Raw genomic sequence first — 22588 nt, forward strand, 5'->3', positions numbered from 1 at the left:
AACATTGTGCCACGGTACATGCCGAGATAAATGCTTATTGATGGCACACATGAAACAAAGTGCCATGATGACGAGAGCATATGATGGCTTGCTGAGGTAGATAATTGGGATCCTAGAAGTAGAGTTGTATGTAGGGTCACAAGTGTTCTTGGTGACACTGCAGGTAATGAATATCCATTCTTCCTATAGTCTATTGTTAGGAAGGCCATAGATCCATGTGACTAGAGTGGTAGCCTCTTTGTTACATCAATGCTTGAAATATATCATGAATGAGATGCTAGTAATCATCAAGGCTGAAGAGAGAATTTCCATGATAAAAAATGTGGCTCTACCATCTATTGAGGTTGAAAATTTCAAAGTTGAGAATATTCACACCTTTGAAATCATGAATGCTGAGTGAGTTCCTGAGAACATGATATTAAGAAGGCCAAAGATTTCAAAAATAGCATGATATTAAGGATGGCTTCCAATTGCTTCATGAAACATGAGAATCCTTTTTGGTATGATCCTAATACTAAGATGCTAGACCAAATCAATGTGATGAAATTAAAATATGTTGACCAAAGATTTGGACTTGAATATAAACCAAAGAAAGATGACTATAAGCGGGTCACTAAGATCAAAAGGGGAGCAAAAATGGCGAAGATTGAAGGGCGATGACCAAAAAAGGAAGAACTTATTATCCTGCCACTCCAAACAACCTTCCCAAAACCTCTACATTAGTGCTTTGGAATGTGAAGACAAAGCATATTGAGGAGGTAAAAGTCAAAGTGAAGGATGAGATGCTGTCGTAATTGTCTGTACACACCGTCAATGAAATCCCTGCAAAATCCTTTGTGAAAAGCTGGCTAACGGTGAAGTGTACAAGAATTGGAAAATAGAGTCTGTTCCTATTATGTTAAAAAAATTAATTGTTAAGAAGAGCATCGACATACACTCTTTGTTTTCATAAAAGAAAAGAGTAAGCTCCATTATATCATGTATTCATACTACATGTGCTAACGACCATTATAGGAATAAAGAATGGATTCATGTTTCTTTATTATGTAAATCCTAGAGATCATATTAAGATCTCAAAATCTTACCTTTTGTGACTTTTGACTGTATCAAGAGGTGATGTATAAATGATTGCTACTTTAGGAGTATATCCTATGGTCATGGAATGATTCGACTTAAAGGAATACTCTTATAAAAGAGAGTTAATTCAGATCTAATTGATATGAGTGGGAAAGAAACAATAATTTTAGTTCTACATCTATAACTTGTATTCACTAGTTGGGATCATATCACTTGAATAAATTTGATATGATTTAGAATACTTGTAATTGTAAGGATGGATTGAGTATGAAATTCTTGAGGGATTGAATTATATTCAGTCATGTGTAACTAAAAATACTTGGGGTATATTAGTATACTATAAGGAATAACTAATTATGAGGTCGATGTCTCTTATATGGCTTGTATTAGGTTTATATATTGGAGCTTCGTTCACTATGTGCTTCAGGTCGCACAATCCATTAGTCAAGTTTGAAATTCTTATGTAAGTTTAAAATATAATGTATTAGATAGATTCAGTCCTTAATGGGCGAGTGAGAGATGTTGGTTATTGGGTTAGGCCTGATCCAAGTATTTAGAGGAGTTACTAAAGAAAGTAATCGTTTCCTCTACTTATATATATAGGGACATAACCTATATGAAATGTTAAGTTTTTTTATTGTTGAAAGAAAATAGTTCTCTCTTTCTCTTCTCTCATCTTGGACTCTCTACATTAACTTGACAAGATTTGCAAAGATGTTCGTACTGTGGAATATCACTTTTGTTATAGTAATTGAAGTGGCACTGAAGTAATTGATCCAGGAACAAGAGAGCGAATTCTCACGTCACAAGTAAGTTTCCTTACAATTCTACACTTTAGAGTGCACTTTCTAGCCCTCGTATACCACATAGGACATTTTCTAGCCCTATCTTTTTTCTTTTGAGTGCTCTTTTGAGCCCTCATTTTCGAGGTAGTGTGTTTTCTAACCTTATCTCTTTTCGAGTGAGCCTTTGAGCCCTTATCACTTAGATAATGCATTTTTAACCATATCTCTTTTTTTTACCGCGCCTTTGAGCCCTTATATCCCAGATAGTTTGCTTTCTAACCCTATCTTTATTTCCCTCGAGTGCGTCTTTGAGCTCTCATCACTCAGATAATGTGTTTTCTAACCTTATTTTTTTAGTGTGTCTTTAAGCCCTCATATCTCTAATAGTGTGCCTTCTAACCCTATCTTTATTTCTCTCGAGTGTACCTTTGAGCTTGCATCACTTAGATAATGCATTTTCTAGCACCATCTCTTCTCTTTATGAGTGTGCCTTTAAGCCCCCATCTCCTAGATAACGTGCTTTCTAGCCCCATCTCTTCCCTTGAGTACACCTTTGAGACCTCATCACTCAGATAATGCGTTTTCTAGCCCTATCTCTTCTCTTTTCGAGAGCGTCTTTGAGCCTTTATCTCTCAGATGGTACACCTTCAGGGCCTATCTTCTTCCTTCTGAGTGTGCCTTTGAGCCCTTATTTCTCAGATAGTTTGCATTTAGGCCATATCTTCTTCCTTACGAGTGCATCTTTATGCCCTTATCTTTCAGATATTGCACCTTCAAGCCTTGTTTTCTTCCTTTCGAGTAAGCCTTTGAGCCTTTTTCTCTTAGATAGTGCGTATTCAGGCCATATCTTTTTCCTTTTGAGTGCACATTTGAGCCTTTGTCTCTTAGATAATGCGTATTCAGGCCATATATTTTTCCTTTCGAGTGCACCTTTGAGCCTTCATCACTTAGATAGTGCATTTTTTAGCCCAATCTCTTCCCTTGAGTGTGCTTTTGAGCCCTTATCACTCAGATAGTGTACTTTCTAGCCCTATCTCTTTCCTTTCGAGTGTACATTTGAGCCCTTATCTTCTAGGTAGTGTGTTTTCTAACCTTATATCATTTTGAGTGCATATTGAGGCCTCATCACTTAAGATAGTACGCATTATAGTCCTATCTCTTTTCTTTTCGAGTGCACTTTCTAGCCCTTGTATATCGACTATTGCACTTTTTAACCTTATCCATTGAGTGCGCCTTTGAGCTCTCAACCATCAGATAATATGCTTTCTAGCCTTATCTCTTTTCTTTCGAGTGTGCTTTCTAGCCCTCGTATACCAGATAATACATTTTCTAGCCTTATCTCTTTCCTTTCAAGTGCACTTTCAAGCCCTCATCACTTAAGATAGTACGTATTCTAGCCCAATCTCTTTTCTTTTTTAGTGTACTTTTTAGCCCTTGTATACCAGATAGTATGCTTTCCAGCCTTATCTATTGCGCCTTTAAGCCCTCAATCATCAGATAGTACACTTTCTAGTCCTATCTCTTTTCTTTTTTAATGCACTTTTTAGCCCTTATATACCAGATAGTGCGTTTTCCAACCTTATCTATTGCGTTTTTAAGCCCTCAATCATTAGATATTACGCTTTTTAGCCCCATCTCTTTTCTTTCGAGTGTTCTAGCCCCATCTCTTTTTGTTTTTAGTGTACTTTTTAGCCTTTGTATACCAGATAATGCACTTTCCAACCTTATCTATTATGCCTTTAAGCCCCCAATCATCAGATAGTACACTTTCTAGCCCTATCTTTTTTCTTTCCTTTCGATTTGCAAGAAGATTGACAATTTGCAAAAGTTGGTTGCGGAAGGTTTTAGATAAAAAAAGATAAAAGATTGTTGGACCGTTAGTTGGCCCAACCCATTTTGGGCAAGCCAAGCCTGGATTTCGGGCTGGGTCTAGCCCATTCATTTAAAAAATAATAAATAAATAATATATATATAGTAAAAAAAATAAAAAGCTAATTTTCAAAAGACCATTTTGAAATTATCTATGGGTTCGTCACACATTTTTCTAACAATTTTGTCTAATATCAGGATATAGACTTACACTATAAGATACGGACTCGGTATCAATGTATTTTATTTTTCCCCATGTAAAATTCAAAATTTCAAAAATGAACTTTATTTTTTTAATAAAAAAGATGTTTTGTTTTTACGCATACAACCAAATTCTAAAATTTTCATACATATTTAAAAAAAACAAAATTTTATTTTTATCATGTTTTAAAATACAAAATGGATATTGTAACCAGTTTATGATTATCCATTAGGATTTGACCAAAATTTCAAAAAAAAACCCATAAAAATTAATTATTTAATTAATATACGGGGCATGAATTTCACAATATAATACATAATTATGTTATTAATTTAAATGGATTGATAGAAATAAATGTTAGAAATTAGTTGTATCTAGTGAATAATTGTGATGCTAAAATTAAAGCTTTAGAACGGTTAGGATTTAACCCGATAAGATAGAGACTTTCTCACAAAGGAAGATGTGCCTTGAACTTTAGATGAGACCAACAAATAAAAACACGACTTAGAATAATAATCTGACAACAATGTAGTTTATCTTAGATAGGGTGTACTGGAGGTGATACGTCTTCCCTTTGCACAACTAGTCTCCTTAACTAGACTATCGCAAACCATTAGGTTTCCTAACACCATAATACTTGGTGGCGACTCTTGAACTTCATAATCATAATTGTATGATTAAACCCAAGACCCCCTTTAACATTCTCAGGAGGTAGCTCTGTCATTCAACGTCGTGCACATCACGACAGTATGTATGACAAAGTAACACTCTTTGATTTGTTAATGCCACAATCTCCACATGGTCAGGAAGAAAATCAAATGATATTTCAGGATGGGGCTTCAGAGTGTCAATTGAAACAAAGGAAACATGATATTCATTTCTGATCATGCTTTGTACAAAGAACCCAAAGACAATGTTGGTTCTTTGGTTGTGTAGCTTCGTGAAAGTGGATTCATAAGTGAACATGTTGCAAACCTTGGAAAGAAGCCTACATTTCCCTAGTCTCCATTGATGAATGCATTAACACTTCATAGATGATATCCGAGCATAGGTCACGAGTTGAGTTCATGGTAAAACAAAGGTTTTTGTTACTAGTTTAATGAAACCATAACAATCTTATGGATTGGAAGTCAAGCAAATCCTCTTTAACACTGTCAGACACTGACAATTCTTGACTCTTTAAGGGAAAACCAGATTTGGAGGACCTGTATTTCAAATACTAATACAACCATATTATTTGATAGTTTTATATATATTTACCTGGTATTTTGTTAATGTTTTATATATAAAATTCCTTGGTGATCTTTTTTTTTAAATGTTTTTAAGGCACTTTTGAATGTGAAATTTTAAAAAAGAGTAAATTGAAAATAAAATTCAGACCATGTTTCAACTCATGCCGAATATTAGTAGATTTGACCTCTGATCAATGTTTTATGCAGAACTTAAGTTGTAGAGGTCAAAATGAAGTGATTCTAATAGAATTAGAAAGATAACATCCATATCTTTCGATACATATATTGCAAGAAAAATAAAAAATAAAAAAGATGAAAATCGCAACCTTCAAAGACAAGTCTCGCATTCTGTCAATTTTGACCTTCGGGCATTCTGACTTGAATATCTGGAGTTAGAGAAGTCCATTTGATGCAAACTTTTGGATTCTTAACTTTAGAACTTATCAATACCAAATATCAGCAGAAAAAGATCTCATATGAGAAAGATGCGATTTTCTAAGACAACATATAAATTCTGCCAGTAGATAGGTTTTGTAAAGAAACAAGTCCAACTTACTTAAATGTAAATTATCTACTTTGGAAAGGACTTTTTTTTTAGAGGATACAAATGGAGGGATGTGGGGATTAAGGTTTCCTAAAAAATAAATAGAAAGAGAAAAAGAAAGAGAGGAGGTAGCTAGAAAAAAGAGGAAAACTCCACCTTTTTCTCCTATACTCGAAATTATGTTCTCATTTGTTCTATTCATTAGTTTTTCGATAGACATGCAAGACTAAGTTATTTTTCTTGGTTGAAAGGATAATGAAACCTTCTAATTTCAAAAACTATAAGATCTATTCTATCTTTTCTTTTCAATTTATATAATGAATATGAATGTTTGAATATGCTTATTTCCTATGATTGTTTAGTTTTATTGTTATAGCGGACTGTTAATTATTATTCTAAACCAATCTACTGCTGAGTTTGCCATTAAAACCAGAGTTGTGATATTTAAACTTGTAAAGCGACTAGGTTTAATAATTATGATGGATCTATGCTATTAATTTTAGAAAAAATATTCAATTAAATTGAATATAGATTGCAGATAATTATATTGTCTAGATTTATCAATCTATCTAGTTCTTAAGGTTGCCATTGAATTAAATTACTAGTGCGGACTATGGTTATTTAATGGTTAGGGTTAGTTACACTACAAATCGATTGACTGACTAATATTAAGAAAAGATAGATATTTAAAATATAAATTGATGTGTCGTTTCAATGATCAATTTTGATTTCTATAGGTGGACGTTTACTTGAGACCAAGGTTTTTCTCTTGATAAGTTTCAGATTTATTTAATTTAACTTGATTATTTTATTTTGTTTACCATAGTATAGGCTATATAACCTCAACCCCCCCCTCAAATTTTGAATCATCTAGCATAAAGACCTGAACTAGATCTTCCTTATGAGATCGACCTCTTGATTGCTCTAAATTATCTTGTTTGTTAAGTTAGGGTAATTAATTTATGTGACCACGACATCACAACAAATACCTGCCATGTAGATTCCATAATTCATATATATTGATGCATATGGATGTATGATTATGCATAATGATGTATGTTGGAAATGGATTAGCTACACCCTGGGTTGATAAATGGTCATCATTCCTTTATAAATGGGTAAGGTTCTAATCCTTTCTTAACTATCGAGAACATTTAATCTGAACCAATGCTTATCATCATCATCATTGTTTATAAGGAGAAAGGCAAATACTTTATTTTCTATATCCCTAAGAAAAGAATCAGTCTCAGCCATGCTTTGTTGAAATTGATGGACATCTGACACGATCAAAGAGTTGATGTCTTATCCCAAGTGCAGGAGTGTCAAAGTAATAAATAACCCAGCAAGACCGGGGTTGAACCACAAGGAGGTGAAATATATAAATTATAAACAACAACAACAACAACAACAACGATGATGATTATGATGGTGATGATAATGAGTTAAAGAGGACTTTAAGATGTAAGATAAATGTGAGGATTAAACAATGATAAAAACAAATGTTAAGGTTAGAGGATCCATTAATAATATTAGAGATAAGTAAAGTATAAACTCTTTATAAATTATCAACATAATCATATTAATCATCTTATTTACGTAACACCATACTTATAAATTTTATCAGGTATTCATGATGCTAACTTATGTTGACAACAAATCAAGTTCCTCTCATAATAACGATGTCGGCTGAAGACTATGAAGGATTAAGTATTTGATGTACAAAGTGTTATACAACACAAATCTAGATTAACCATTTAACAAGCAAGGTATTACGAATTAATAAGATAAAAATGATAAGACATGTTAATAGCAAACTTTCTTGGATATAAACATTAAAGTCCATGTTGAGTTTATATTATACTTATCTTAACACCATTAGTGAAACCTTTTCACTTTGACATAATTAACTTAGCTAGACATTATGAATAAGAAAAACATAAATAAACAATATAAGAACATAAGCATGATATAAGTTAACTAAGTATAGTAAAGGAAATGAAAAGCATGAATAAGAGATTAATGAAAGCAAAACTTAAGTATTACAAAAATATAAAGAGAGAGCAAGAACATGATCTTGATATGAAGAACCAAGATTCCTAAATGAATGGAAAATGCTTCCTTTTATAGGCTAAAATTCAGAACTATTCATTTGGTAATTGATTATTGATGTAGTGGCCAACTATTGATTTAATGGACTTGGTGGATATCAGCACTCACGTATTTTGACTGGATAAATTGACATTGATGCAATTAGACTTTGACAAAATGTTCCCCATAAACATTGTTGGCAATCATCTTATCTTTCCACTCATAAACTTTCATAGCATTTGGATCACTAGAGCTCGAGATATGGCTAAAATATTGAGTAGTGCTGCTGGTGGACGTGGTGGATAGCCCTCAAGATCTTGTCTGGATGACATGTTATTGTTACCATCAGAATTGGAGCAGGTCTTCTTCATGAAAGTTGTTGGAAATTGGCTTTTCCTTCCACCCACCAAATTTCATGTCATTGGGTTTTCTAGAACTCCAGATATGGGTAAAATGCGGAGCAGTGTTTGGGCTGGATTGCAGGACAAATTTTGACTTCTCTTTTGTGGCCAAACTTTGGATTTGAAATGGTAGATTTGGGTCTTCCACTATATATAAATATTGTAGGCCTATTTCTTATCTTTCTATCCATATAAATTAAACTGAAATCCAAGATCTACAGCTTTAGATATGACCCAATAACTGAACAGTGTTCCAATTTGAATTGAATTAGTATCTCCTTTCTAAGCTTCGCCTTTTCTTTATCCTTTCACTTTCAAGAGTTAATCACATCAATCAATCCTTTAAATTGTAAGATATGCCTTCATTTAAAATGAGCATTTACCATAAATTAAAGCTATTTTATATTATCAGACTTGTTATTATAAAATATGTTTTAGTTAAGGAGTTATTGATACTTCAAGTGCAAAATGATGATATAAAACCTTGATAAAAATGCACTTTTAAGTACTAATCACAACCCCCAACCAGTTTATTACTAGTCCCTAGTAATCAAAGCGTTAAAATAGAAAAACAATTTGCAAGTTTCACAAAGCAAGACATTTATCATTTAACTTCCATTAATCTATCCAAGTAAATAAACATTCATTAAATTTATATATATCTGCTCAATACCTCTTAAACAAAATATTAATAAACCTCCTTTTTTCTTTATGTGCTCAAATGTTTGAAAACATAGATGATGGGACTTTTATTGGAAGAAAACAATATTATGTTCTAATGTTGAAGGTTAACTTTCTCGGGTTGAGATTATTATCCTTTTCTTTTTCTTTTTTTCTTCTTTTTTTATATACATATAACTTAAAACACAATGCATCTTTAACCCATGTAATGAGCTTTCGGCTAATGACTCCCAGACCAGTTGGTCTGAGGGCATTAAGTGTTGAGACACCCCTTTCGAGCTTAATAACTCGGGTTGCAGATACTGATACGTAGATAGTGCGATGTTTGATTTCCTTAAGCTTTTCTCCTCAACCCATGTAACAAGCGTTGGGCCAATAACTCCCAAGTCAGTTGACTTTAGGGTATTAGATGTTAAAACACCCCTTCGGGCTTAATTGCTTATATTAGGGAGGCTACGAAACCAAACTTATCTACGTTTTTATTATTATTATATATTTTTTTCATTTTTTGTTTTTTTTTTGCAAATTATATACTATCCCTCTCCCTTAGTTGTTACCTTTAACAAAAGAACATAAATAACATAATAATCCAATGTGCGACCCACAATCATATGTTAAAGTGTGTGTGTGAAAATGAAGGTTTAAGAATACTTGTTCAATTAGTATATAAGCAGAATCAATTGATAATAATGCGAGAGTTTGTAAACCTGAATATTTCAAGAAGTATTATGATAGACCTTGTTAAAAATGTTTACTAAGATACGTCTCAAGAGTCACTTTAACAATATAACTCCTTGACTCTGCCATCTTAGTCACTTTAACAATATAACTCCTTGACTCTGCCATCTTAGTAACAATAGTTTTGCAAATAGAAAATATAGTTAGTTATTTTTTTTTTAAGTATCAATCAACTACTACCCTTTCCCCCTAACCAAAATGAGACTTTGTCCTGAATGTCCTAAGGTAGAAAGATATAGTATAGAAGACATCACCTGAAACAACGAACACTGACAAACCTGAAACACACTTAAACAAGAAATAACAAAACAAAATAATATGCTATTAATAAAACCAAAAGACACAAGGTTTCACAAACGAAGGCTCAAATCCAATCTAAGCTTTTTACGGCTTTCCTCAGTTGACCAATGTATGCGATTCATGGAGGGATCAATGATAGGGATGAAAGATTTTAGTTGGTCAATCAATTGTTCAACAGTAGCAGCAGAGATTATGATTTGTCATGCTGAAGATGTTAGAAATTCTTGTTCCACAACTTGATCAAGAAAAGACAACAATTTATCGTAAAAACCATTAACATTTAACAAACCTATAGGTTTATGATGAATGTGAAGTTGGGCCCAAGAGGAAATATGAAAGATCTCTTCCAATGTGCCAAGATCACCTGGTAAGGCAATGAAGGCATCAGCGTGTTTAAACATTGTATTCAATCGTTCAGACATTGTGGAGACGTGTAGTTCCTCTCCAATTGTTTTTCCAAGGAGGTCCTCTTTTGCTAAAGCTTTGGGGACGACCCCCAAAACTTGACTGCCTCCTAAAAATACAGCTATTGACACACCCCCCCTTTAACCCAAGGTTGCCTCCGTCATACACTAAATGAATCTTTCTCTCAGTTAATACCTGACCAAGATGATTTGCTGATTCTAAAAACTCTTTTTTTTTCCCAGGACTGGATCCACCGAAAACACAATTATTTCTTATTTAAGAACTTGTGGAACCTGCCATTTCTATACACTTCGATATCTGTTAAATGTGTGGGTTGAATAGAAATGAAGGGAAGGAAGAGAAGATTTTATAGATGAGAAATTGAAAAAGCAATCAAACCACCTATATATAGGCCAGCTGGAGTCTCTCTCTCTCTCTCTTTTCTCTCTCTCTCTCTCTCTTTTATTTTTTTATTTAAAAAACATGTGTATGTACAAGCAGTTGTGATTGTGGCTCACATCTTCCCTTTGTTTTACGTCCAAGAATGGCTTAAACGCCCTTTATGGGTTGGGGATATGCTTCCCATCCAATTTTCTTAAAAACTAGCAAACATGGTCTTTTTTTAGTCAGATTCCCAATACTATATCGAACATGTTCCTTATGAAATTGTGACCATAAATCATGAATTGCACGAGCACATCTCCACTAGGGTGCGTCTTAAGAGTCAACAGAAGATTATCTAAAGACTCCTTACTCAGGCCATCCTTAATGAACTTGTATTTTATCTTCACGATTTACAGATACCATTCCTAAAGAACGACATTTTGCATTACAAGTCCATCTAGCACATCTCTGACAGACTTGCAACCGTTTTGCACGACGTTTCTTTGCAAAAGTGCTTTTACCAGTTCTAGGCATGTATGAAATGAAAGAATTGGAGGACTCACCTGATAATCGGACCTTTGCTTCAATTAGCCAACGAATATCTTCAGGAATTCCATGGTTCATTAACAATCGTAATCTTGCACATCTAGCATGGTAAATTGTGGTAATCGTATTCTGAGGTAGAGCAGGAAAATACTTTTTCAATTTTTCAAGAGTGGTGTCCATTTTTTTTTAGATGAGAAGTGGAAAAGAGATGGAAAGAAGGGAGAAAGAGTAAAGAATTGCACAAATATATACACAGATATCAGTTATCGTGGGAAACTGAAAGAACCGACTTTAAGAGTCACAGAGTACTGTTATCCACCATTTGACCGGGGTGAGAGAAACTAGCAAAACAAAGGTCACACAAAAAAAAAACACAAAAACAATGTGAGAAAAAGAATCAATCTTTATATACAGGATCACCCAATTCAATAGAGTCATTTTCAACTGAAAAATTATCAAAGTAAACTTTCAAACGATGTCCATTTACCTTGAAAACATTACCATTATTCGGATTCTCAATATCGCAGGCCCCATATGGATACATATGTTTCACAATAAAAGGAATGCTCTATCTTGATCTTAGTTTTCCAGGAAATAAATGGAGTTGAGAATTATAAAGCAAGACCTTTTGACCAACATTGAATGTTTTTCTCAATATTTTCTTGTCATGAAACTCTTTGATTCTTGCTTTATGAATTCTTGAATTTTCATATGCATCATTTCTTATTTCCTCAAGATCATTTATTTGTAATTTTTGCAGCTGACTAGCATCATCAAGATTTAAATTGAAAGCTTTAATAGCCCAATAAGCTTTATGTTCAAGTTCCACAGGCAAGTGACAAGGTTTCCCATAGACTAGTCTATAAGGTGACATACCTAATGATGTTTTATAAGCAGTTCGATAAGCCCAAAGTGCATCATTAAGTCTTAAAGACCAGTATTTCCTATTAGGGTTCACTGTTTTCTCCAAGATCTGTTTGATCTCCCTATTAGCAAGTTCTACTTGTCCACTTGTTTGAGGGTGATAAGGGGTGGCAACTTTGTGTGTGATTCCATATTTCTTCATTAAAGACTCAAATGACTTGTTGCAGAAATGTGTTCCACCATCACTTATCATGGCTCGAGGGATTCCAAATCAACTTAAAATATTTTCTTTCAAAAACTTTATCACTGTTTTGTGATCATTGTTTCGACTTGGAATTGCCTCTATCCATTTTGAAACATAATCTACTGCTACTAATATGTACAAGAAACCAGATGATGGAGAAAATGGACCCATAAAATCTATACCCAACAATCAAAGATCTCAATGACAAGAATAGAATTTAAAGGCATCATGTGACATTTTGAAATAGATCCCAACTTTTGACAATTTTCACAAATCTTGTAGAATGCATGCGTGTCCTTGAACATGATGGACCAATAAAATCCACTTTGTAAGATTTTTGCAGTTGTCTTTCTTGATGAGAAATGACCCCCACATGCCTCAGAATGATAAAATTTAATGACATTACTTACCTCATTGTCAGGAATGCATCCTCGAAATAATTGATCAGGACAATATTTGAATAAATAAGAGTCATCCCAATAAAAGTTCTTCACTTCGGTCAAGAACTTTCTTTTGTCTTAGGTGCTCCAATAAGCTGGCAAATGTCCTGAAACAAGAAAATTAACAATATAAGCAAACCAATGCATTGTAGCAACAGAAAGTAAATATTCATTAGGAAAGTAATCATTGATTTATGTGATGTCAGATGTGGAATCTATTTTCAATCTTGACAAATGATCCGCGACAACATTTTTGATGCCTTTCTTGTCTTTGATTGTGATATCAAATTCTTGAAGTAACAAAATCCATCGTATCAATCTAGCCTTAGAATCCTTTTTTGAAAGAAGGTATTTCAAAGCTGCATGATCACTAAAAACAACAACAGGTGAGCCAACAAGATAAGATCTGAACTTGTCACATGCAAATACTACTGCAAGTAATTCCTTTTCAGTAGTAGCATAATTCATTTGAGCATTATTTAAAGTTTTACTTGCATAGTAAATCACATAGGGTTTCTTATCTTTTCTTTGTCCTAAGACAACACCTACGACATAATCACTAGCATCACACATTATTTCAAAAGGTAATGAGCAATTAGGAGATTGAATGACAGGAGCAGAAGTAAGCAAGCTTTTAAGTTTAACAAAGGCTTTTTCACATTGTTCAGTCCATTCAAAAACATTTTCCTTTGTTTGAAGGTTGCACAATGGTTTAGATATGACACTAAAATCTTTGATGAACCTTCTATAAAAACTAGCATGTCTTAAGAATGATCTAACATCTTTAACAGATTTTGGTGTTGGCAAGTTGGCAATTAACTCGAATTTAGATCTGTCAACCTCAATTCCTTTTGATGAAACAATATGACCCAGTACAATGCCATTTGTTACCATAAAATGACATTTTTTCCAATTCAGCACAAGATTCTTCTCTTCACACCTGCTCAAAACCTTTTCTAAGTTAGTCAAACAATCATCAAATGAATCGTCAAAAACAAAAAAATCATCCATAAAAATTTCAAGAAAACGTTCAACCATATCACTGAATATGTTAAGCATGCATCTTTGAAATATGGTTGGTGCATTACATAATCCAAAAGGCATCCTTTTATATGCAAAAGGTCCAAATGGACATGTGAAAGTAGTCTTCTCTTGATCTTCCAATGCAATTTCAATTTGGTTGTAACCTGAATAGCCATTTAGGAAACAATAAAATTCATGACCTGCAACTCTTTCTAGGATTTGATCCATGAAAGGTAAAGGTAAAGGATCTTTTCTAGTCATTAAATTAAGTTTCCTATAGTCAATGCACATGCGCCAACTAGTAATAATCCTAGTTGGAATTAACTCATTTTTCTCATTTGTTATTACAGTAACTCTAGACTTCTTGGGTACAACTTGGGTAGGACTTACCCATTTGCTGTTAGAAATACGATAAATGATTCCATTATCTAAAAGTTTAATGACTTCATTCCTCACTACTTCTTTCATATTAGGATTAAGCCTTCGTTGCATTTCTCTAGAGGGTTTAGCAATTTCCTCCAAATAAATCATGTGTGTGCAAATCAAAGGACTAATTCCTTTTATGTTAGCTATGGTCCATCCTAATGCATTTTTGTGCATTTTCAGAGTTTGTAACAACTTACCTTCTTGATGTGCATTAAGTTTGGAAAAGATTATTACTGGAAAAGTTTTATTTTCTCCAAAAAATGAGTATTTGAGATTGAATGGTAACGGTTTCAAATCAGGTTTTGGTGGTTGAACACTTGAAGGTATAGACTCAGTTGATTGTGGTGGCAATTCTTCAATTTGTGGTCTCCAATTACTTGCCTTTGATTCTTCCTGAAAATAAACCATTTGCAAATCTTCAAATTCATTAAACTCATTTTCACTGGAAGTAGTTTGAAATTGATTATAAACTAATTTTTCAATAAAGTCTACTTCCTTTAATCCTTATCATCTCTAGGTTGCTTGCAAATGTTAAAAACATTCATCTCCAATGTCATGTTTCCAAATGATAACTTCATCAATCCATTCCTACAATTAATCAATGCATTAAAAGTTGCAAGAAACGGACGTCCTAAAATAACAGGAATCGAATTACATGCTTCAACAGGTTGTGTATCCAAGATAACAAAATCCACAGGATAAATGAATTTATCAACTTGTACTAACACATCTTCAACTATTCCTCTAGGCACCTTCAGATCTATTGGCAAGTAAAAGAGTTACAGAAGTTGGTTTTAACTCACCTAGATTGAGACTCTAAAAGACTGAATATGGAAGTAAATTCACACTAGCTTCAAGATCAAGTAAAGCTCTTTCAATTTTATATTCTCCAATAAAGCAAGAAATTGTAAGACAACCAGGGTCTTTATATTTCAAAGCATTATTGTTCTGAAGAATGACACTTACTTGTTCGGCTAAAAAGGCTTTCCTTTTCACATTCAGTTTTCTCTTCAAAGTGCACAGATCTTTTAAAAATTTAGCATAAGAAGGTATCTGTTTAATAGCATCTAACAAAGGTATATTGATCCTTACCTATTTGAAAGTTTCAAAGATTTCAGAGTTGTGATTGACTTTCCTTTGTTTGGTCATGACATGAGGAAATGGAAGTGCTGGCAAGGAATCAGTCTTTTCTTTACAATGTTCAGATTCAATCCCTTCCTCACCCTCGGAGATTAACTCATCATCTTTCTCACAAGGTTCAAGAGTGGGTTTTTCAATAACCTTACCACTGCGAAGAGTGATGACTGATTTGACTTGATCCATGTGTTGGCTTACGAAACTACTTGCATTTGTATTGTATTGCCCCTTGGGATTTTGCTGTGGTTGAGATGGAAACTTACCTTTCTCTTGAAAACTAAGAGAAGATGTGAATTTTGCAAGAGCATCTTTTAGATCTGCCATGGTTTAAGCATTTTGAGTGTTGATTGTCTCCTGCTTTTCAATGAATATATGCAATGTTTCCTTAAGATTTCTTCTAGGAGGTGGAGCATAAGGAGGTGCATATCTATGAGAATTTTGAAAATTATAGTGTGCTTGAAACGATGGCTGTGAAGTTTGTGTATTATTGTTACCATTCTTCCAACTGAAATTTGAGTGATTTCTCCAACCAGGGTTATATGTTTGCGAGTATGGGTTATGATTGGGCCTTTGTGAGTATGGGTTATGATTGGGCCTTTGGAAACTATTTAAAGCATGGGCTTGTTCATGAAGGCATTCTTTGAAAGAAGACAAAGTTGGACAGTCATTGGTTGCATGTTCGTTCGTTTCACAGATTTGACATACAATGTCTTGAACAATTTTTAATTGACCACTTTTTTTTAATTCTAGTGCCTCAACTTTTCTAACTAAAGATGCAAATTTAGCTTGGAAGTCATGATCTTCCCTAAGTTTGTACATACCTCCACTAGATGTATGAGGTTGAGTTTTACCTAGTGCCTCATAACTGCTTGTAGTGTCCCAATTTTGAGCAGTTTCAGCTAGCAAGTTTAGGTACTCCATTGCTTCATCATGATCTTTATTTTTAAAAGTTCCATTGCACATCAATTCCACCATTTGCCTATCTTTAAGTGTTAACCCTTCATAAAAATGTGAAACCAATCTCCATATTTCAAAACTGTGATGAGGGCAAGTATTAAGCAAATCTCGATACCTATCCCAACATTGGTAAAATGTTTCTCCTAGTTTTTGAGTGAAAGTGGCGATTTGTCTTTTGAAAGAGTTTGTTCTGTGAGATGAAAAAAACTTCTTTAACAATTGTTGTTGCATTTCATCCCAAGTACGAATGGATCCTGACCTAAGATTTTGTAGCCATGTTTTAGCTTTATCTTTTAATGAAAAAGGAAAAAGATTTAATCTAATGGTGATGATGCTATAATTTAAGTCATTATAGGTGTTACAGACTTCTTCAAATTCTCTCAAATGCAAGTATGTATTTTCTAGATTTAAGCCATGAAAAGAAGGTAAAAGTTGAATAATGTCTGGCTTAAAATTAAAGTGAGATGCATCAGGAGGGAAAACTATACATGAGGTTGCACTTGTTCTTGTTAGATTCATATGGTCTCTTAATGTTCTAACTAGATTATTCTCATTATGAAGTGATTGGTTATCTTCTTCCATATTTTTTGAAAATGATGAGGATACCCTACAAAGTCTACCACTTAATGTACGTGACCAAACTCTCATGCACATACAAAAAGAGAATAAAATGAAGAAGAAAACAAAAGAAAAAGAAACAAAAGTTAGATACAAGAAAAGTGAAAAGTGAAAATAAAATAAATATTATAATTTATACAAGAATTTACCTCCCCAGCAACGGCGCCAAAAACTTGACATGATCAAAGAGTTGATATCTTATCCCAAGTGCAGGAGTGTCAAAGTAATAAATAACCCAACAAGACCGGGGTTGAACCATAGAGAGGTGAACTATATAAATTATAAATAACAACAACAACAACAACAATGATGATGATGATGATGATGATGATGGTGATGGTGATGAGTTAAAGAGGACTTTGAGATGTAAGATAAATGTGAAGATTAAACAATGATAAAAACAAATATCAAGGTTAGAGGATCCAGTAATAGTATTAGATATAAGTAAAGTATAAACTCTTTATAAATTATCAACATAATCATATTAATCATCTTATTTACGTAACATCATACTTATAAATTTTATCAGGTATTCATGATGCTAACTTATGCTGACAACAAATCAAGTTCCTCTAATAATAACGATGTCGGCCGAAGACTACGAAGGATCAAGTATTTGATGTACCAAGTGTTATACAACACAAATCTAGATTAACCATTTAACAAGCAAGGTATTAAGAATTAATAAGATAAAAATGATAAGACATGTTAATAGCAAACTTTCTTTGATATAAACATTAAAGTCCATGTTGAGTTTATATTATACTTATCCTAACACCATTAGTTAAACCTTTCCACCTTGACATAATTAACTTAGCTAGACATTATGAAGAAGAAAAACATAAATAAACAATATAAGAACATAAGCATGATATAAGTTAACTAAGTATAGTAAAGGAAATGAAAAGCATGAACAAGAGATTAATGAAATCAAAACTTAAGTATTACAAAAATATAAAGAGAGAGCAAGAACATGATCTTGATATGAAGAATCAAGATTCCTAAATGAATGGCAAATGCTTCCTTTTATAGGCTAAAATTTAAAACTATTTATTCGGTAATTGATTATTGATGTAGTGGCCAACTATTGATTTAGTGGACTTGGTGGACAGCAGCACTCAAACATTTTGGCTGGATAATTGGACAATGATGCAATCAAACTTTGGCAAAGTGCTCTTCATGATAGTTGTTTCCAATCATCTTATCTTTCCACCCATAAAATTTCAGAGCATTTGGATCACTAGAGCTTGAGATATGGCTAAAATATTGAGTAGTGCTGCTGGTGAACGTGGTGGATAGCCCTCAAGCTCTTGTCTGGATGAAATGTCATTGTTACCATTAGAATTGGAGCAGGTCTTCTTCATGAAAGTTGTTGGAAATTGTCTTTTCCTTCTACCCACCAAATGTCACATCATTTGGCTTTCGAGAACTCTAGATATGGGTAAAATGCAGAGCAATATTTGGGTTGGATTGCAGGACAGATTCTGACTTCTCTTTTGTGGCCAAACTTTGGATTTGAAATGGTAGATTTGGGTCTTCCACTATTCATGAACATTGTAGGCCTATTTCTTATCTTTCTATCCATATAAAGTAAACTAAAATCCAAGATCTACAGCTCCAGATATGACCTAATAACTGAACAGTGTTCCAATTTGAATTGAATTGGTATCTCCTTTCTAAGTTTCACCTTTTTCTTTGTCATTTCACCTTCAATAGTTAATCACATCAATCAATCCTTTGAATTATGAGATATACCTGCATTTAAAATGAGCATTTACCATAAATTAAAGCTATCTTATATTATCAGACTTGTTATTATAAAAGATACTCTAGTTAAGGAGTTATTGATACTTCAAGTGCAAAATGATGATATAAAAACCTTGATAAAAATGCACTTTTAAGTACTAATCAACATCCCTTCTAATTTTTTAGGCATTATGGTGGATTCTCCAGGCATAGATAGAGGCTAAGTCAATCTGCTCATCCATGTTTCTCATCGTTTCTAAAAGGAACATGTTGTTCCTATTCAGTTGATTGTTGTTGGTGTCAATCATCTGGTTGTGGTGCTCGACCAGTTCGCACTTTTATTTCAAATGATTTGCCTTGGCGTTTTCTTCATCGAGCTTTTTCTCTAGTAGATTAAACTCATTTTCTATGTTATGCAAATTAATTTTGAAGAGCTTCAGCCAATTCACTTTCCAACATCACATGCTTCTTGTAGAGCCTTTCATACTGCATAATTTGGCTGTCTAATTCAACTTAGGTTTTTGAAGACATATTAGCCCTTTCTTGGCAATCATTGAATTTGTTTTTTAAAGCCTCTAGCTCAATACTGTTTTGCATCCAATATGTTTCCAATTCTTCTCGCTCTTTCTCAGTTTAGTTTCTAGCTGCCTTTTCTCCTTCTAGTTGTTCTCTAAAGGTATGATTTTATTATCCTTTTCCTCCATTTGTTGCCCTACAAATTTTTTAAATTTCTCTTTAGTGAGGATTTGTTCCTCGAGGGATATCTTGAGGGCTTTACTGGCTCAAATGATATCTTAAGGGCTTTACTGGTGCCTACCTCTATTTGGAGTCTTTCTAGTTGTTCTCTCAACTCTTCCTCGTTGTTAATCCTTTTTTCTTTTAGTCGGTTTAATAGCTTGCGAAGTTTTGGCTTCATATCCAAAAGTCATGAGGATAGTGACTAATGATAGATTTCTCCACCTTGGATACTTTTCACTAGTAACTTAATCTCTCAAACCATATGATTCTTTCTTGACCAATACCAGAAGCTTCCAGTCTTGCTTGATGTTTTTCACAACTTTCAAAGCATATTGATCCTTGAATAACCCTAAAAAATAAGATAACCTAGCCATCATTGGCACATATTATATGCCTTTAAGTTGCCTCACAACCAAAGTGGATGCGTAGCTAACATATTTGGTCGCTCCCATCAGAGGCACCCATAATCTTTGCCCACAACTCATCAAGTAATTTGTTACTCTCATTCATGGGGCTTTCCATTTCACTTCTCCTTCCATTCCTCTTCTTTAACTATATTCAATGGTCTTTGACTAGATCACTAAAGTTGTTAAATATCAACCTCTCGGTTTCTATATGGCTAATGTTCATATGTATAACAATTGTTCATAACATCTCATTGATCCCTTGCAAACCCTCTTACAATGGTTGAGTGTTAAGATAATTTCTGCTAGTATCGTAATAATGGGATTTATCTGAGTGTTTTTGTTGCGATGTCGCGGTCGCACAAATTAATTACCCTAGCTTCAAACACAACACACAAGATAGTATAGAGCAAGTAAGGGGTCGATCCCACGAGGAAGATTCAAGTCAGATTTTTATGCTAGATGATATGCAATTTGGGGGGGGGGGTTTGGACGTTATCTAGGCTAAAGCAAAAGAAAACAAAAAACTATTGATGCAACCATATTATTCAATAGTTTCACCCACATTTAACTAGTGTTTTGCCTATGTTTTATATATAAAATGCCTTGATATTCTTTGTTTTATGTTTTGAAGGCACTTTTGGATGAAAGATGCAAAAAGGAGTAAATTGGAGATAATTGGCAGATTTGACCTTCAGTCGATGTTTTGTGCAGAGCGTGAGCTCTAGAGGTTGAAATGAAGTGATTCCAGTGGAATTAAAAAGGTAACATCCATACCTTTCTGGACATCTAAGGCAAGAAAATAAAATAAGGAAGAGCATGGAAATCGCAGCCTTCAAAGTCAAATCTCGCAATCTGCCAGTGTTGACCTTTGGCCATTCCAACTTGAATATCTAGAGCTACAGAAGTCCAATTGATGCAAACTCAATTTTGTTGGATTCATGACTCAAAGTTATATAAACGCTCAATATTGCAGCCAAAAACGATGTCATATGAGGGAGATATGATTTTTCAAAGATGACATCTGAATTCTGTCAGCAAACAGGTTTCGTGAAGAAACGAGTCCAAATGACATTCCGAAGCATTTAAACCGATATCCAAGTTTTTATTTCAGCAATTTAGCTCCTCTAAATCAAAGCTTGAAGATTTCATGCAAGGCTATTTCTCCTTTTTAGGAAAATAGTTAATGAAGTACTTAAATGTAAACAGTCTACTTAATTGGGTTTCCTAGGATATAAAAAGAATGAGAGAAGAGAAGGGGAGCAGCCAGCCAAGGAGAGAAAAACGCCCCCTTCCTCTAAGAAACCCTAAATTATGCATTCTTTCTTCTTTTTGATTAGTTGTTCAACAAACATGCAAGGCTAAACACTTTTTCTTGGTTGCAAGGACACGGAAACCTTCGGATTTCAAGAACTGTGAGATTTATTTTACCTTTTCTTTTCAGTTTATATGATGAATATGTTTGTTCTCCTATGCTTATTTTTCCTATGATTGTTTATTTTAATTGCTAGAGCGGACTCTAAGTTATTATTGTAGACAATCTATTGTTAAGTTTGATATCAAAACCGGAGTTGTGGTATATGAACTTGTGAAGCAACTGAGTTTAATAATTGTGGCGGATCTACGTTATTAATCTTAGGGAGAACATTCAATCAAATCAAACATAGACTACGGACAGTTATGTTTTCTTGATTAATCAACTTATCTAGTTCTTAAGGCTGCCATTGAATTAAATTACTAGTGCGGACACTGTGGTTGTTTGATGGTTAGGGCTAGTTATACGGCGGATCCGTTAACTAACCAATGTTAAGAAGAGATAAATATTCAGAATATAAATTGATGTTTCGTTTCCATGATCAGTTCTGATTTCTGTAGGTGGATGTGTGCTTGTGACCAAGGTTTGTTCTCTTGATAATTTTCTGATTTTATTAAATTTAGTTTGATAGTTTTCTGTTTTCTTTTGCTTTAGCCTAGATAACGTCCAACCCCCCCCAAATTGCATATCATCTAGCATAAAAATCTGACTTGAATCTTCCTCGTGGGATCGACCCCTTGCTTGCTCTATACTATCTTGTGTGTTGTGTTTGAAGCTAGGGTAATTAATTTGTGCGACCGCGACATCGCAACAAATTTGTGCCGGGGAAGTAATTTTAGTTGATTCTTGTGCTATTATTTTTATTTGCTGTGATTGTTATTTCTTTTTCTGGAAAAAAAAAAACAGAATTTTTGTTTGCTGCGGTACTGTTCATTACGGCAGCGGTACTGTTCAAAACAGATTTTTTGGTGGAATTAGGTATCGGCCATTTGTTTCCTGAAGGGAAACGACGTTCTAAACAGGACTAATGGTAAACCACTAGCCCCACCCTATCGAGGCCAAATTCTGCTGTTTTCTAGGGTTTTTAGGCAGTTTTTGTTTTCTACCGTAGGATTTTCGTACAATTTGCATTGTTTTCGATCTCTTGTGTGGTTGGTTTATTTTGAATTTTCTTGATGATTTATGCCAATAACCCGTTCTACTAATCAAATTCAAGTGCATTTGGATCTCAAAATAGAAAAAACTTTACGCAGGTTACGAAAGGAAGCTCGCCTTAACACCATGGTTGTTGCACGACAACAAACACTCAAGGAGCTTGCTGCTCCTAACGTGGAAAATCAGCCATTGTGCATAAACATCGACAATAATGTAAACTTTGAGCTCAAATCTGGTTTTATACATTTGCTACGAACTTTCAATGGTCT

General features: G+C 33.9%; 1 pseudogene; it reads right to left on the minus strand.

Annotated features, from left to right (window-relative positions):
• Window positions 1-10882: 10882 nt before the first annotated feature.
• Window positions 10883-16361, minus strand: LOC133677225 (uncharacterized; annotated as a pseudogene).
• Between the last annotated feature and the right edge of the window lie 6227 nt (window positions 16362-22588).

This window comes from Populus nigra, chromosome 17 (genome assembly GCF_951802175.1).
Source record: "Populus nigra chromosome 17, ddPopNigr1.1, whole genome shotgun sequence".
Classification (NCBI taxonomy): domain Eukaryota; kingdom Viridiplantae; phylum Streptophyta; class Magnoliopsida; order Malpighiales; family Salicaceae; genus Populus; species Populus nigra.